Source organism: Tachysurus vachellii, chromosome 20 (assembly GCF_030014155.1).
Source record: "Tachysurus vachellii isolate PV-2020 chromosome 20, HZAU_Pvac_v1, whole genome shotgun sequence".
In the NCBI taxonomy this organism is placed as follows: Eukaryota; Metazoa; Chordata; class Actinopteri; order Siluriformes; family Bagridae; genus Tachysurus; species Tachysurus vachellii.
In genome coordinates this window covers 5,441,238-5,456,562 of record NC_083479.1, presented here as the reverse complement: position 1 = coordinate 5,456,562, position 15,325 = coordinate 5,441,238, and the positions used below count along the sequence as shown (strand labels likewise).

The following is a 15,325-nucleotide window of genomic DNA, read 5'->3' as shown; positions in this document are numbered from 1 at the left end:
CAGCATTATATACTTATTAGAAACATATGAAAACAAAAAAATACAACATAAGAATTATGAAAACTACAGGGACTACGTTAACGTCTGCTCAACGTTAGCTTCAGTTTCTGATTCGCTGACAAGAAGTGCACTTTTAATTATCGCAATTGCTATCAACCTTTAAAGCCAAGATAAATGGGCTCTGTGTACTTTGTAAGAGTAAGCCAGAGCTTTCAGCAGATCTTGGCCTATTTAAAAGATAAAACTCTGGATCTGGCCAATGCATGCAGATGTCTGCAATGCACTAAAGCGATTTGAAAAGGCTGATCTTAAGAGTAATCGTGTTATTCACTTGATCCCAGAGCTCTGGCTTTAACAGTGGGATAGAACAAGTGAAACATGAGGCATATAAAACGAAAGCTACTGGCAATGTTCTAGCATCAGATACAGTTATTTCCATTTGACAATCCAGTCACTTTCTTTAAACTGATGTAAAATATTCTATACTAAAGTGTAAACAGTGTTATGAAAGACATGATCAAATCCAGACAAAAGAACAGAGCAAAATCCAGCACTTTGATCGAGGTGTATTACAGGGCGCTATTAATTAAGGCACAATTATACGCTGTCACAGAGGCTCTACTCTAGTTTATCATTTTATGTAAACAGAAAAATTAAACAGAACATTTTTTCCATTACACTGTACAAGCAAATGAGTAATCGAGTAAGAACAGCTGAGGTGAAAAGCTTTCATACACTCAGACTAAAAGACATTCAAACTCCACACATTTCGTGTTAGGATACTTAGGGTGTGTAAGTAAGCATGTGATTAAACAAGAAAGTAAGTAAACAAGCAAGTAAGCATGTGAGCTAGCAAGGAAATACGTGCGTTAGCAAATAAGCAAAAGAGTAAACAAGTGAGAGACAAAACAAGAATGCGAGCAAGTAAGCAAACGTGCGAGTAAGCGAGTAAATATGCGCATGAATGAAAGAGTGAATGATAGAACAAATGAACCAATGAATGAATGAATGAAAGAAAGTATAAATCATATGTCTGGATTAGCTTGCTCTTTGCTTCTGCCTGCAAAGCCTAATTAAATTGCCTTGGCAGTCTTAATGTGTTCGGGAAGCAAAGACAGGATTCAGGCCAAAACCCACTTTAATAGGTCAGAAATTTAATTAATACGAGGCTCTAATACAAGCTTGTGCTTTTGTGCATAAAACTGAATAAAAAGTGATAATTAACATTAAAGTCAGCAAATCTTTAGCTAAGCGCCAGAATATTGCAAGAATTCTACCAGCTTCTTTATTTGCTGGGGTTTCTTAACCTGCACGTAACATGTGCACTCGTACTTAATCGTATTAAAATAGGCTATTTATTTTCACATGAATAAAGTACAGTAATATCCTTCACAGTTAATAGCATAAACCCCAGAAGACATCCTTTGCAATTGTCTGTGAAGAATCTCAGCCATCTAAAACAGTGATTCTCAGAGTGGGGTCCGGGCCCCCTGAGCAGTCTGTGAAGCATTTTATTTCCCTTCACATTTTGTTACAGTAGTGCAATTCAAATCCCATTATTATCAACGTTATAATATTAGTTATTAGATTAATTATCCTATTTGACCGGTCGTCTAAACGAATGGGTTTAGTTCAGACCTGAACAACTGAAAAACAAACATAACATCAACTTGGACCTTAAGGGGTTTATGAATAAAAATTTTAAATAGCCAGATAATTATCATACATCATCCACTATTAAATATTGAGCCTAATATATGATTAGTTTGATTATGTTCAGGTCTGTGGAGGGTATTTTGGGTGTAAAACAGATAAATAAATAAAATAAAATAAAAAATAAAAAAGGTTGAGAAGCTCTGATCCTGTTCATGTCGAATCGAATGGAGTAGGAAGTTTTGAACTGTGTGACAACCCTAAAAGGGCTTCAAATGGAGACAAACAACTGGTTTCACGCCTATGGACCCCGGTGTGATCTTGTGATGTCACACCAGTGAATTGCACTATATATATATATATATATATATATATATATATATATATATATATATATATATATATATATATATATATATATATATATATATATATATATATAGCAAGGACTTTTCAATGTGTGGCAAAACTAATGAAGCACCTCAGATTAGTGGCAAAATGTCCAAGAATGCTTCAAGGCGTCATTGGATTACTGCAGAACCTCTAAGAGGTTGTGAGTAAAAGTACTTGTTATACTGTATGTGGCTTTATTATGATCTTACAACCCGGTTACAGGAATTCTTCCATGCAGATGGGCTTCAGGAACACTGAAGGAGCCGACACTGCAAAAACATCTGTATTGTAGAGGCTCATTAACTCAATCTAAGATGAACTAGTGGTGAATCTGCAGATGGAATTTTTTTTTTTTTTTTTTTTTTGAGACCAGAAAATTTACAAAACTGCATTTTTCCTTTGTATTTAACATGAGAGCATGCAGCCCTGACAAATTTAGGTTTACAAAACTTTCATTTAAAAAATAAATAAATAAAAAAATCCAGGCCATCTCAATATATAGCGCAATCACAATGCACATTTTATGCACATTAATCATTTTCAAGTTTGATATTAAACATTTCTCAACACACAGTATTGAGTTAATGTCAAACATTAACGGCGCGTGTTTACATTGGATAAGTCAAATGAAAAAATAGGCTTCGAATGGAAAGATAATGTGTTAAGTCTGGAGTCATTTTAGATTTTCTGGGCATATGGTTAAATTCCAGCATTTCCAATCCAATTGCTAAAATGTACTGATCTCTTAAAAACTCTTCAACGAGTCGTAGTGTAATCTGTAGGTGGCGCTGTGACTTAATTCTGCATCTTACACCGCTGGATCATTCTCCACCACAATAATAAAAAGAAGTAAAACCTTTAAACTGGATATGTATCTAGCTGTAACTATGTTTCTGATGCATAATAAATAACAATAAAGGCATAAAGAAGTTGTTAGTCTTCTGTGAATCTGCTTTAATGTGACGTTTTACAGGTTTACGGACGTAAAAGATTTACGTCATATCATAATTAACAAATGTTTCATAACGTTGATAACACAACACAACACAACCCAACACAACACACTGCATACTGACATAATCCTTATAGATCACTTGCAGCGATGTGTCTTCTTAAGCTGTAATGAAAACAAAGGTAATTATAAAGGGGGGAAAAAAAACGAAGAAAAAAAAAGCTTACCGTTCTTACTGATCCCAGTATGACTAACAACTCTAAAGAGCAAAACAGTCTACCCTGTTACTCCAACACTGAGGGCATGCCTACAGAAATCCTGGCCTTTGCTTGTATAGCTCCAAGCTGTATGCTCTTACGCACAGACATGAAGTGAGGATGGTGTGTAACCGCCCACTCCAAACCAGCTGAGCTGGCTTTGACTAACAGAGTCTGGGCAATGGAACACAAACACTGTATATTGAATGGCTCATTCAGGCTCTAATCATCTGGAATCCCACATGCGACTCACTCACACTACTGTTTGCATAATTACATCAGCGCCACTCCTTACGTGGGTTTAAACTTACTTGGCTTTCAGCAGGACTTGCTTAGACTAGTTTAGGCACAAGCCTGTTACAATGCCAAATCAAATTGAAAAATACAATTCGTGATCAACTTTACACCTTTAAAGCATTATGGAAAGATAAGAGGTCTAAAAGACACCCGGCCTGAACACGACGCCGGCTGTTTGAATGCACATTTCCGTATATTCAAAGTTATGCAAATCGTTCAGAGAAGTAAAAAAGAAAAACGTACAGACGAACATAGCAGAAAGATAATAATACACTACCTACGTGACCTAAATGTCAGTTCTAATTCATACTTGTTGTTTTATGGGTTAAAATGTATTTCCTGCATTCCACAGACTGAGCTCTGTAAAGGAAATGTGCTGCAATGTTTCATTCATTCATTCATTCATCTTCTACCGCTTATCCGAACTACCTCGGGTCACGGGGAGCCTGTGCCTATCTCAGGCGTCATCGGGCATTAAGGCAGGATACACCCTGGACGGAGTGCCAACCCATCGCAGGGCACACACACACTCTCATTCACTCACGCAATCACACACTAGGGACAATTTTCCAGAGATGCCAATCAACCTACCATGCATGTCTTTGGACCGGGGGAGGAAACCGGAGTACCCGGAGGAAGCCCCCGAGGCACGGGGAGAACATGCAAACTCCACACACACAAGGTGGAGGCGGGAATCGAACCCCGACCCATGAGGTGTGAGGCGAACGTGCTAACCACTAAGCCACCGTGCCCCCCGCAATGTTTCATATACATCCAAATTTAATTAGTGGGTTACATGGGACTAGAAAAAAATAGGAACCAGTCCCAGGGACCTGACGCTGATGAACTACTGTACAACATACTGTACAACTGTGAAGCATTTAATGTTACGGAAGAGTGTTGGAAAAGCAAAGAGCTGAAATTTAATCTATGTTAATATGCAAAACCTCTTCCTGGTCAACAAATGAAACTGAAAATGTTATTGTAATGTTATTGCACATTCTAACCCCAGTCATAAAGAACATGCTTAGATTTATATCAGAATTACTAGTTAAATAAACTGATAAAATTGACAGACTTCCTAACAACTGTTAGACTAGAACGAGATGAGATGTTCTATGGACTCTCGTAGGCTGACCACACACTCATGGACCACCCTGATGGTTGAAGTGACAATTACAACATTGTCCGACCGGACCAGTGCATAATGTCTCCATACCAAAGTTTTTGATGTACCACCAGCAATCCCTTCGATTCTGACCTTACATCAGTAGACCACATGCTCCAGATTAATGACTTCCTTGATTGACTTCAGCATGCAATACAGACACTGCAGGGTGGTTTTAGCCACATCAGACAAATCAGAACATACCAACAATGCATATAACGCTGCATATAAACCAAGTTAGTAGAACTCTGTCTCATATCCTGGCCCATGTGTTCCCACAAAAGGTGTGTGTGTACAAATATCACACCCAGTGCAATACCTTAAATCCTCACCTGAGAATCATTGATGCATCTGCACTTAGGACTTCGACAGCATATGGGCAAACCCCACCTGCTTGTTATTTATCATATTAGCACAACACAACACCCCATCCAAGCCTACTCAGGCTGCCACCATCATTAGAGGGGCTGTCACAGCTAGTTTAAAGCCATCTGTGCCTGTGAGGGTGCAAAGGATGACCCAGACCTTTTCTCAGATGGTGATGAGAATGGACTTAAAAATGGTGTCTGGTCTGGTAGGACATTATCAGCCTGGAAACGGCCAGCTGTAGACACACTATTCTTACACTCTGCTGATAAGGAGTGAGATGTATAGCTGATTTCAGCCTAATCATGGACTTGTTTACATAGTAACTCAGACTGTTTTACTGATATGGTCTATAACTATATTCTGAGACTTAAAGTTAAATCACTCTGGTTGCTTTAGTCAAGCTTGCTAGACTCTGCAGTATACAGTTATACATGAAAAATGTTTTCCAATCACACAAGCCATTGTCACCCGTAAGAGAATTAGTTCCCTTTGGAGTCTTGAGTTTTTCCCTTTAGCTTGCAGTTTAAAAATAAAGGCTTTGTGACAATGTCCACGCTTAAAAAGTGGACACTGAAAAAAATTCTATATAAAACATTCTATATAAAGAATTCTATCTACAAAAAAATTCTATATAAAAAACTTTAATTTGATCCTAATTATTTTCTGTGCTTCTCGTTGCTGGAAATATGTGACTGGATCTAGCAAGCTGTTTAGGCTGAGCAACCCATGCCAGATTCAAAGACGCTAGCCAAGAGCATTGCGTCGACATAGTCATCACCATGCAGTCAATACAGCTCATGTCCAAGTCAGACACAGCTTCAGTGAGATGGCCAATCCCAGAAAGAACATGCTGCCTGTTTTTGGCTTCAAAGAGATTCAGACACTGGAAGCAGGAGTACAAGGCTGTTTTCTAGCATGGTAATTCATGTCTGTCTACTTGCTATAGCATGAACTAAGCGAGAAATCTGACCCAAGAGTACAGGAAAAAAGGATATTTTGTGTGGAGAGAAAACCAACTCTAGCCAAAAAAAGGTAGAAATTACCATAAATTCACATTGTTTTAAAGTCTTATGCCAGATTTACTATGAAAACTATCACAGATTTTTGCCAAAGCCACGTCTGCTTCATTCAGCATGCATTCTAACAGCATCTTGTGTTGTACTAAATGTCCTAAACATCTTAAATGTTGACTTAGGGATGCGCAGTAGTGTGTGTGGTTTCCGGGTCTCAGAGTTGTTGTTTTGTTTTGAAAATCAGGCTGTAAATGTGGCTTCCAAACCAATGTAGTGCTATAAAGAGCGCAAAGGATCTGAAGGAACTGAGTGTAATGAGATAAATGAGAGAGAGAGAGAGAGATAGAGAGAGAGAGAGAGAGAGAGAGAGAGAGAGAGAGAGATTGCAGATATATAACATATTATATATAGTTTGAGCTTGTTAGCCAGTTTGGGGTACTTAAAGGACAATGACAATATGTAGAATATGCTTATAGTATTATAGTACCTAGTGGTGTACTTTATTACCTATTTACGGTTTATAGTGTTGGGTTTCAGAAAAATCCCAAGCTGAGGGCTGAGTTTAGGAGGGAGTCAAGGACCACGATGTCAGCTCATCCAGAGACCGAGGCTTCATTACGATGCTGTCAAAATAGCTTTGTGTTCATCTATCCCACATAAACACACTCATCTATCTAACTCTAAGTAAGAGATCACCAAAACACAAACCTTGCAAATGTAGGTTTTATCGATCTGCTGGTTCTTTCCTCCATTCGGCAATAAAACAAAAATTTCATTTTCCACCTTTTAATGAACGAGGACTCGTACAGCAACTGTGCAACTGTCATGTACAAAAGTGGATCTGGAAAATATGTTTGTTTTTTTTTTATTTTATATATAATACATATACATATATATTTGACAGTTAAACACCTCTAGTTCAAATGCAAATACTCCGACACCAATAAAGAAAGATTTATATCTAGATTAAAAAAAAAAAACCCTGCCAAAATACAATTCTGCCAAAAGATGTCTAAAACCTGGCCAAATAAGACTGCTTTCCTTTTGTTAGCATTTGATGAAGCATTTGGATACAAGTGTGCATAATCAATGCTGTTTGTCATGATCAGTGGCCAAAATGTCTGTGATGCACCTGTAACTGTCACATCATTGCCGTCATAAAAACAAATAAATGTGCTTATAAACCCTGTTCATGTGAGACTTTTAACATTTCATTGACCTCGTTCAAATTTGAGATTTTTGAAAACAGAACTAATCAGAGATTATTTCAGCACTAGCGTAAGAGTGAAGTTATAAGTCGAGTAAATGGTGATGACGGGGAGGGACATTTTCCTCAGGGAATAAGATGGACATAAATGAGAAATGTATTCTACTTAATTTAGATTTGTATAGTTAAATTCCTAGAGTATTTGCATGTGTTTTCATGTAGCCTGTGACCTAAGAACAATATACACAAATATGCAGACAGAATTAAAAAAAAAAAACATCTTTCTTCTCCCAAACATCCTACTGCCATTTTTAAAATCAATTTTTGTTCATCTTTGCCTAATTGAAATAAAAAAAAATCTACTAAAAGTTAGTAACAGGAAGGACAACAGGAAGTAACAGGAAGTAAGAGGAAGCGTTCAAATGTCCACTGACATAAAATGTAAGCATCTATGTATTAATGTAGGGTATAACTGTGTTTAATCAGGTCTGAGCATTAAACAAGTTCCACTATTACATTATTAAATTTGTAATATCACTGCCTATGTTTACAGCCCATAAGAAATTACAGCTCAGGATTTTCAACGTTTTCCTAAACGAACCGACTCAATGGAATGAGTTTTTTTCTCGAGTCGACTCTCGGCGTTCAATAAATGAGTCGATTTGTTCGTGAATCGTCCAACTAGCGATACCAATTTTGTGTTATTTGTCAATAAATGAAGCGACGTTTTCATTGTCTTTGGAGGCTTTTAGGTGATTAACAAGAAATATACAATGGGAAAACGCACACTTTACTAAAATCATCATGCAAATTGCCAAACTTTCCCGTGCCCTGAAGCTTGTGCGCGATTATGCCTTGCGCATGCGCACATACAGTAAAGGGGATTAAGACGTGATTCGTGTCTTAGCATAAGCACGCATTTAATATATATATATTAGCTTTTTATACACATATGTAGACCTGAATTAAGTGTGTTTTCTTATTTGCCCACTATTTGTGAAAAACTGAGGCTTTTGCGCGTGGTTTTGGCGATTTCCACAGGGACGAGTTTGTGAAATTAAGAAATTGCGCAATTAAGCAATTAGTCTGTTAGCTTGCATGCTAAAATTTTGCATGCTGCACAACGTAATCATTGAAAATTAATAATACATTATTAATAATTATTACATAATAGGTAGCTGACTATTAAGTTGTGTAACTTTTATGCCGGTTTGCCAACAAACAAAAAACACTCACCACTATTATGCTGTTCTCAGTGGGTCATTTCTTTTGTCTGGCTTAAACCAATCAAAAAGCCACTAGCTAGCAGGCTAAGTCGTCTTCTGAACGAGCTAGCTAGCTAAGATAAATTTAGGTAAGATAAATTTAGAAAAAAATTTTCACACTACAGTGTAGCGATAAATGAAGCGGGGGAGGAAAATGAAGGAAAAACAAAAAAATATTTTCAAACAACTAAATTTTTAATTAATTCAAGCGTCAAACTTCTGTTGCGTGTGCAGGGTGGCTGAGACGCCATATTTATCTTTATTTAGTTATTTCTATTTTTTCTAGTTTTCAACTTTTAAAAGAGATTGGTGTTTAGTAAGGGACCTGCAGTCTAAAATATCCTTAAGGGAGTACACAGTAGTCAACAATTTTTAGGATAAAGTAGCCAATGTGTGCTTAAAAAGTCACTCGATTGTGTCACGTGCTAATTTGCATATTCATTTATGCGTGATGATATGAATGAAATTGCATATCAGAAAGTTTAACATGAACAAATTTATTAAGACACATTAAATAGAACAGTATAGTGATAGATTGGAACGGTTGAGAACATAGATTATAGTATAGCGCTTTCCACCACAAACTATGATAAAGTAGTAACAAAATACATTAATTAATATAAAGAATGTTGTGGTAGCGAGTAATTGGGGATCAGGCATAAAGGAAACAGTTACAATACCTCACATGGGTGTCATAAGTGGAGGGGGGAATCAGAGGGCCTTGGTATGTGATGGACCCTTGAAAATCCTGAAATTAACATTATTTCACAATTATGAATTTGCATGTGCACCACGTTTAGGGTACCTCTCTGTTTGATGAGCTCCGGCACATGTCTGTGTACACGCCTCCCACCAGCACAATATACATGCATCTTGCTTGATTTAATTGGTTGTCTAGGAGTGATTCCAAATGCTAACTAGCTGTGCGAGACAGCAGACTCAGCACAGTGGAGCAGTCATCTGAATGTGGTGATATTTCAAGTTGCAACACACACAATGTCCAAATAAATTCGGGATACCAACAAAAAAAAGAGGCAGATGAACAAAGAGGAAAACAACTTGAATTCCTTTTCAGAGAGAAGAGGTGAAAAACAAAATAGTTAGAGCCAGCAGTGACCTAATATATGCTGATATCGTGTTGTGTAAATCGATGCTTGCTGAGCGGTAGACTCTATTTCCCTACATATGAGAAATTACTTGTATCCAAGCCGGCGATAAACATTCTTATCTCATTTCAAACACAGATGAAACATGTTCTAGCTTGAGACAAATCTATAGAGCTAAAATGTTGGCAAATATGGAAAACTATGTGTAAATGATGTTTGTATAGACCTGCTTTTTTTCTGATTGTTTTCAGTATACTGTAAGAACTGAATAAGAATAGGGTGTTTGAAATATAGGAACATTATGGACTACATAGAACAATATCTCTGTTAATAAAACCTATTAAAAAAAGGAATATTAAATATTGTTAAATGAGGTTTTCATCTTTAAAGGGGTAGCTGACCTGCTTTATTTATAAAATATGTTCTGCTTTAACATCTTGTATTATATGTTAGCATGCTAAGCATCTTTTTCAGTACCATTGGTTAAAATAATACATTTTATATTACTCATAGTAATATTTGACTATATATTTATAATTGTACTCTATTATGAAATTCATTTTTGAGGAAAATAGTACACTTTACTCTGTTATTTGGGGGAAAAGAGTGTGATAACTATTAAGGAAGAAGCGAAAAGGGCCTCCACACACTGTCTATGCACAGGGTCCAGTATTCTCTGCTACACCGCTCTTTATACATATAACATTGCAGCCACTCTTAATATCAGAAGCTACATTTCCTGGATAGTTATCAGAGAAATTGTAACCCAATCCACATATATTTTAAATATTTTTACATTGAGTTAACACCACATCAGTCATATAGCATATAATGAGCTGGCAGGTTATCTGGTACCTATCTTGTAGGTCAAATTCCTATCTTTTGGTGCATTTCCTATGCGCAGTTTGTCCCCATTTATCCCATCCACCATCGGACCACCACTGATCAGTTTCCATTTAGGTCACTGCTATGAATGGTTGAATGGTGGAGAGAGGACAGAGGAATGAATGGTGGAATGGTGGAGAGAGGACATTATTTACTGTCCAGTGTCATCCAAATGAGGATGGGTTCCCTTTTGAGCCTGGTTCCTCTCAATGTTTTTCCTTACCACCATCATGTCCGGCTTGCATATTAGGGATAGATTTTAGAGATAAACAATAACTTAATTTTGAACTTCATTCATTCATTCATTCATCTTCTACCGCTTATCCGAACTACCTCGGGTCACGGGGAGCCTGTGCCTATCTCAGGCGTCATTGGGCATCAAGGCAGGATACACCCTGGACTGAGTGCCAACCCATCGCAGGGCACACACACACTCTCATTCGCTCACGCAATCACACACTACGGACAATTTTCGAGAGATGCCAATCAACCTACCATTATTCTGTTTATATTCTTCTGTGAAGCTGCATTCAGACAATGTGAATTGTTAAATACAAATACGCTATACAAATAAATTGAACTGAATTGTTTGTTTACTTCTTCAAATTGCACCTGTACTGTACTGTAGGTGTGCATTACACAAACAGCCACACAATGAGCGTAGGTAAAAGGATGTTTCACCTAGCAAGGCTTGGCATGCCATTAAACATTATTTATTACATATACATATGAAAATCAATCATTAAAAAGCATTTAACCCTAACCTTAAACTCTAACCCATTTGAAGCACTGTGCACAATTAAATATAAAACAGTTAATTATTTACTCTACTCATATTAGCTGAATCTTTTTTCAAATAAAGAATATTACAGCCAGGAAGGAAGACTGAAATAATGCTATAATTTTGCAAGACACATTCTGGAGCTCTAGCAGCTACTGACGAGGTACTTAAAATTACAAGTGTGCAATGACTAACACTGCCGATTTTTACGAAATGCATAAAACAAAGCTTGAATACAGTGTTCAGTATGTTAAAGTTAGAGAAGGAGAGATTTAGTGATTTACTGCAGGAGAGACAGCTAGACAGGTTTGGTCATATAGCCCACACACATTTAGAGCCATGAGTGAGTCATAATATAGGGGTAAATATCATTACCACCACCACCACCCTCTTCTGCCTCATTTGCTGTAAAAAAAATAAAGAAATAAACATAAAGAAATAAATAAAAATAGTGCTCTTGTACACCGCCTATGGCATATCCATTAAAAACAAAATAAAGCACAAGAATAAACCCAGTAATTTTATTACATACTTAACTAAAAGAAGAACATGCATTAATTTTTTCAAAGGTCAAAACCATTACAGCTGGATTGACACGTTTAATGAGGCAGAAATTTTGCGAGGTTGTAAACACAGGCAGTTTCAGCTGGTAATTTTTTTAAGCAACAGGATTGACTTGTTTTTTTTTTAAGCAAGTGCACACAAATCTGTGCGTCATTATGTCACACTAAACAATGTAAAACTCAATTCTGTGTTGAAGGGTATTCATGGGTGCTTTTTTTTTATGTGTATTGTTGAAGTGAATGGTCTTGTTGAGGATGTGGTGGCATTTGGTATCATAGCTTTATACAAGCAAGAGGGTAAATATTACTCAAAAATATTAGTGTTAAATATTTTGTGCAATATGACTTCAAAAAAAATAGCAGCTCCTCCATCCTGAGCCCGGGTTCGTGTGTGTGTGTGTGTGTGTGTGTGTGTGTGTGTATGTGTGAGAAGAGGTTCACATGTTTTCCTTGTGTCCATTTCGGTTTCCCAGAAACATGCTGGTATTTGGATTGGTGATTCTAAATTGCCCCAGGGTGTGTGTGTGTGTGTGTGTGTGTGTGTGTGTGTGTGTGCATTCACATGGTGCACTACAACAGACCACATTCCCATCCAGGACATATTCCAGACTCAATGTTGTAAGGTTATGCTTTGGCTCTCCCGTGACATTGACCAGTAAAATGACTGACTGTAAAAACTTCAGTCAAGTCAATTATGATGATGTTTAATAAAACGCTTGACGTGCCTCTTAAATCTTATTTATCACCATGAAGCTGTAATCATGAAAAACAGTCACGAAATGGAACTTTTTTTTTTCAATGGGCGGGATGTTCATAAGTCTTCGTATTTTCTTTTAACAAATCAATTACATTGTGAAGAAAATAAATAATGGAAAATGTGAGACTAAAACTAACCAATAAAAAAATGTGGACAGGAAATAAAAGTTCCTGGAACTGAATAACCAAACCTCCATCTATCCTATAAGCAGCTGAAATAATATTGGATTAATTCATCTTGAAATATATCTCCAGTGTCAAATGATCCAGTGTTTAATTATAAATATCGTTTTGTATTTAGTTGCTTAGTTTTGAGGTATGGAACAGTGATTAAAAGGTGAATAATACACACATGCAGGCTACAGGGTATACAGTATGCAAAGCTGAATATTGTTTACATACCTTTGTATGTGCTGGTTAATATTTAACACCAACTAGACGATGCTCTCTGGTGGACATCCTGAAACACAACATGATGGTGTGTCATAGGGCTTAAATGAAAGTTATGAGATCTTGGGGTTAGTCCCAAAATCATGACAGGTGATCAGTTCTGTGGTCACAAGCCTTAATATGACTCTGTGTTGGTGTCAGTGGATGATGAATAGCCTCCTGTTCATCTGGTGCTGTTGTACAGTGTTGAAGGAAGTCAGTGTGACCCTTCAATATTTACTAGACAGTACGTTAGGCGAAAGCAGGTGAAGATGTTCTGTCAACATTTGAAAAATTTGCTCTATTCTGCTAAAGCAAGCAGCGTCACATTTGGCACGTTTGTCATCTGCCATCGACCGGGAAAAGGCTTATACATTCGGTTTGTAAAAAAGTTAACTTGAAGGCATTTGAGACAATACAACTCTTTTAAAATTCATACACTTGTCTAAGTGCATAGTATGTAGTACATCATTTAGGACCATCATCCCTTTTTCTTGCAAAATGACTTTGGAGAAAAATCTAAATGGAGGTTGATTAGATTAGATTAGATTAGATTAGATTAGATTAGATTAGATTAGATTAGATTAGATTAGATACATAACTCAAAACTCTTTTTATAACTTTTTTATAAAAAATAGAACTCTTCAATGCAGCTTATTTTCTGCCTTTACTGGTGTGTATGCTACATCATTGTTATTCCATTGTTGCACTGCCAAGCTATTTATAGATATTACCTAATATCACCACCAGGCAAAACTGTCTAAGACTATTTAGGATTCAATTGAATCCATCAGAGACGAATGCAACAGAGCTGCTCAGATGGACATGACAAGCTCGTAAAGTATGGACAGGTTTGAAAGAAAAAGAATGGACAGAGTGAAAGGCTTTATTAGTTTCTCTGGCTTCTCCTGCCTCGTGCAAGGTATAATTGTAATGTATGACTTTAAAATATTCTGTTTGTCTAACAGACTATTTTAGTATAACATTAAAATTATAGGGGTTTAGTGGTGAGCACTTTGGTCTCACACCTCCATGTTGATCGGAGTATCAGGGTTCTAGCTCCAGCACTGCCAAGCTGCCACTGTTGGGCTTTTGAGTAAGGACCTTAACCTCACTGCTCCAGGGGCGCTGTATCATGGCTGACCCTGCGCTCTGACCCCAACCTCCAAAGTTGGGCTATGCGAAGAAAGAATTTCACTGTGCTATAATGTATATGTGACAAAATAAAGGCTTCTTCTTCCTCTTCTTCCATGGTTGGGGATTCAATTCCTCGCATATACTCTGTGCCCTGAGTCCCCCTGGGTTCCTCCAGGACCATGTGTAAAATAAGACAGACCATAAAATGTACAAGAAATGAACGACAGTGAATTTCATATCAGTCAGGATTTTACATTGAAAACATGGAACATCATCATTCCTTACAAATTTCTTAAGTGTTTATTTTTAACATTAGTTTATGCTAAAATTGTTTTTCCTATTACTACTGGGTCCGTAACCCTAAATACTTCAGATGCTTTAAAAATAAGTGTATGTCAAGTAAAAATGAAATAAAAATAGGACTAATTCTGCTTTACTGTGCTTGTAGAGTGCTTGGGTGTGTGGTGGATTGTTTGGCCAGTGTGATAGTAAGGACCGAACAACTAGATTTTCTTTTCTCTCCATTCCTTGCCACCTGAGGTAGATATAGTACATTCACTGTAAGGCATACAGACAATGATTAAAAAAAAACCTTCAAATGAGAAATTGTGGGCAGGAAAAGACAAATACAATGATATCTCAAGAGACTAGAATTGTGATCAGGATTTATATGGTCAAATGTCAGAACAGTAGTATCCTGCTCTTATCTGATACAGTTCATAGATCTAGCTATAACAACCGTTTGCCAGTTTCTGGCTGAAACTAAGGCTAGAACATCTCTGTTTTTCTCCAGTTGGAGTTAATTCCCCCTGGAGGTAAAATCAGTGTTCTTAGCCGTTGCTGAGCAAACTGTGCAGGTCACTGAGGCCAATTTAAGGTATGAAAAGTCTCATAGGACATTTGGGCCTGGAAAAAAAAGAGGTCTGTTAACCAAAAGACTTTCATTTCATGTTAATTCCACTATACAAAAAAAACTACTAAATAATAAATAAATCTATTAATAATAAAACATAATATCTGATCAGTGATATAAAAATATGACAGTATTTGTGAACATCCCTTCAAATCAAACTTATTTCTTGTGTCCCAGACAA

At 36.9% G+C, this 15,325-nt stretch overlaps 1 protein-coding gene across 2 annotated transcripts in view; it reads right to left on the bottom strand.

Annotated features, from left to right (window-relative positions):
• The window catches only part of LOC132863255 (cAMP-specific 3',5'-cyclic phosphodiesterase 4D-like), a 156,482-nt gene extending 153,058 nt beyond the window's left edge, over positions 1-3,424 (bottom strand). Inside the window, exon 1 of one of the 2 annotated variants that reach the window (XM_060895972.1) lies at positions 3,226-3,424. The gene's annotated coding sequence lies outside the window, so the exon portion shown is untranslated. The remainder of the gene's footprint in view (positions 1-3,225) is intronic. The other variant, XM_060895970.1, reaches the window with a different exon arrangement.
• Between the last annotated feature and the right edge of the window lie 11,901 nt (positions 3,425-15,325).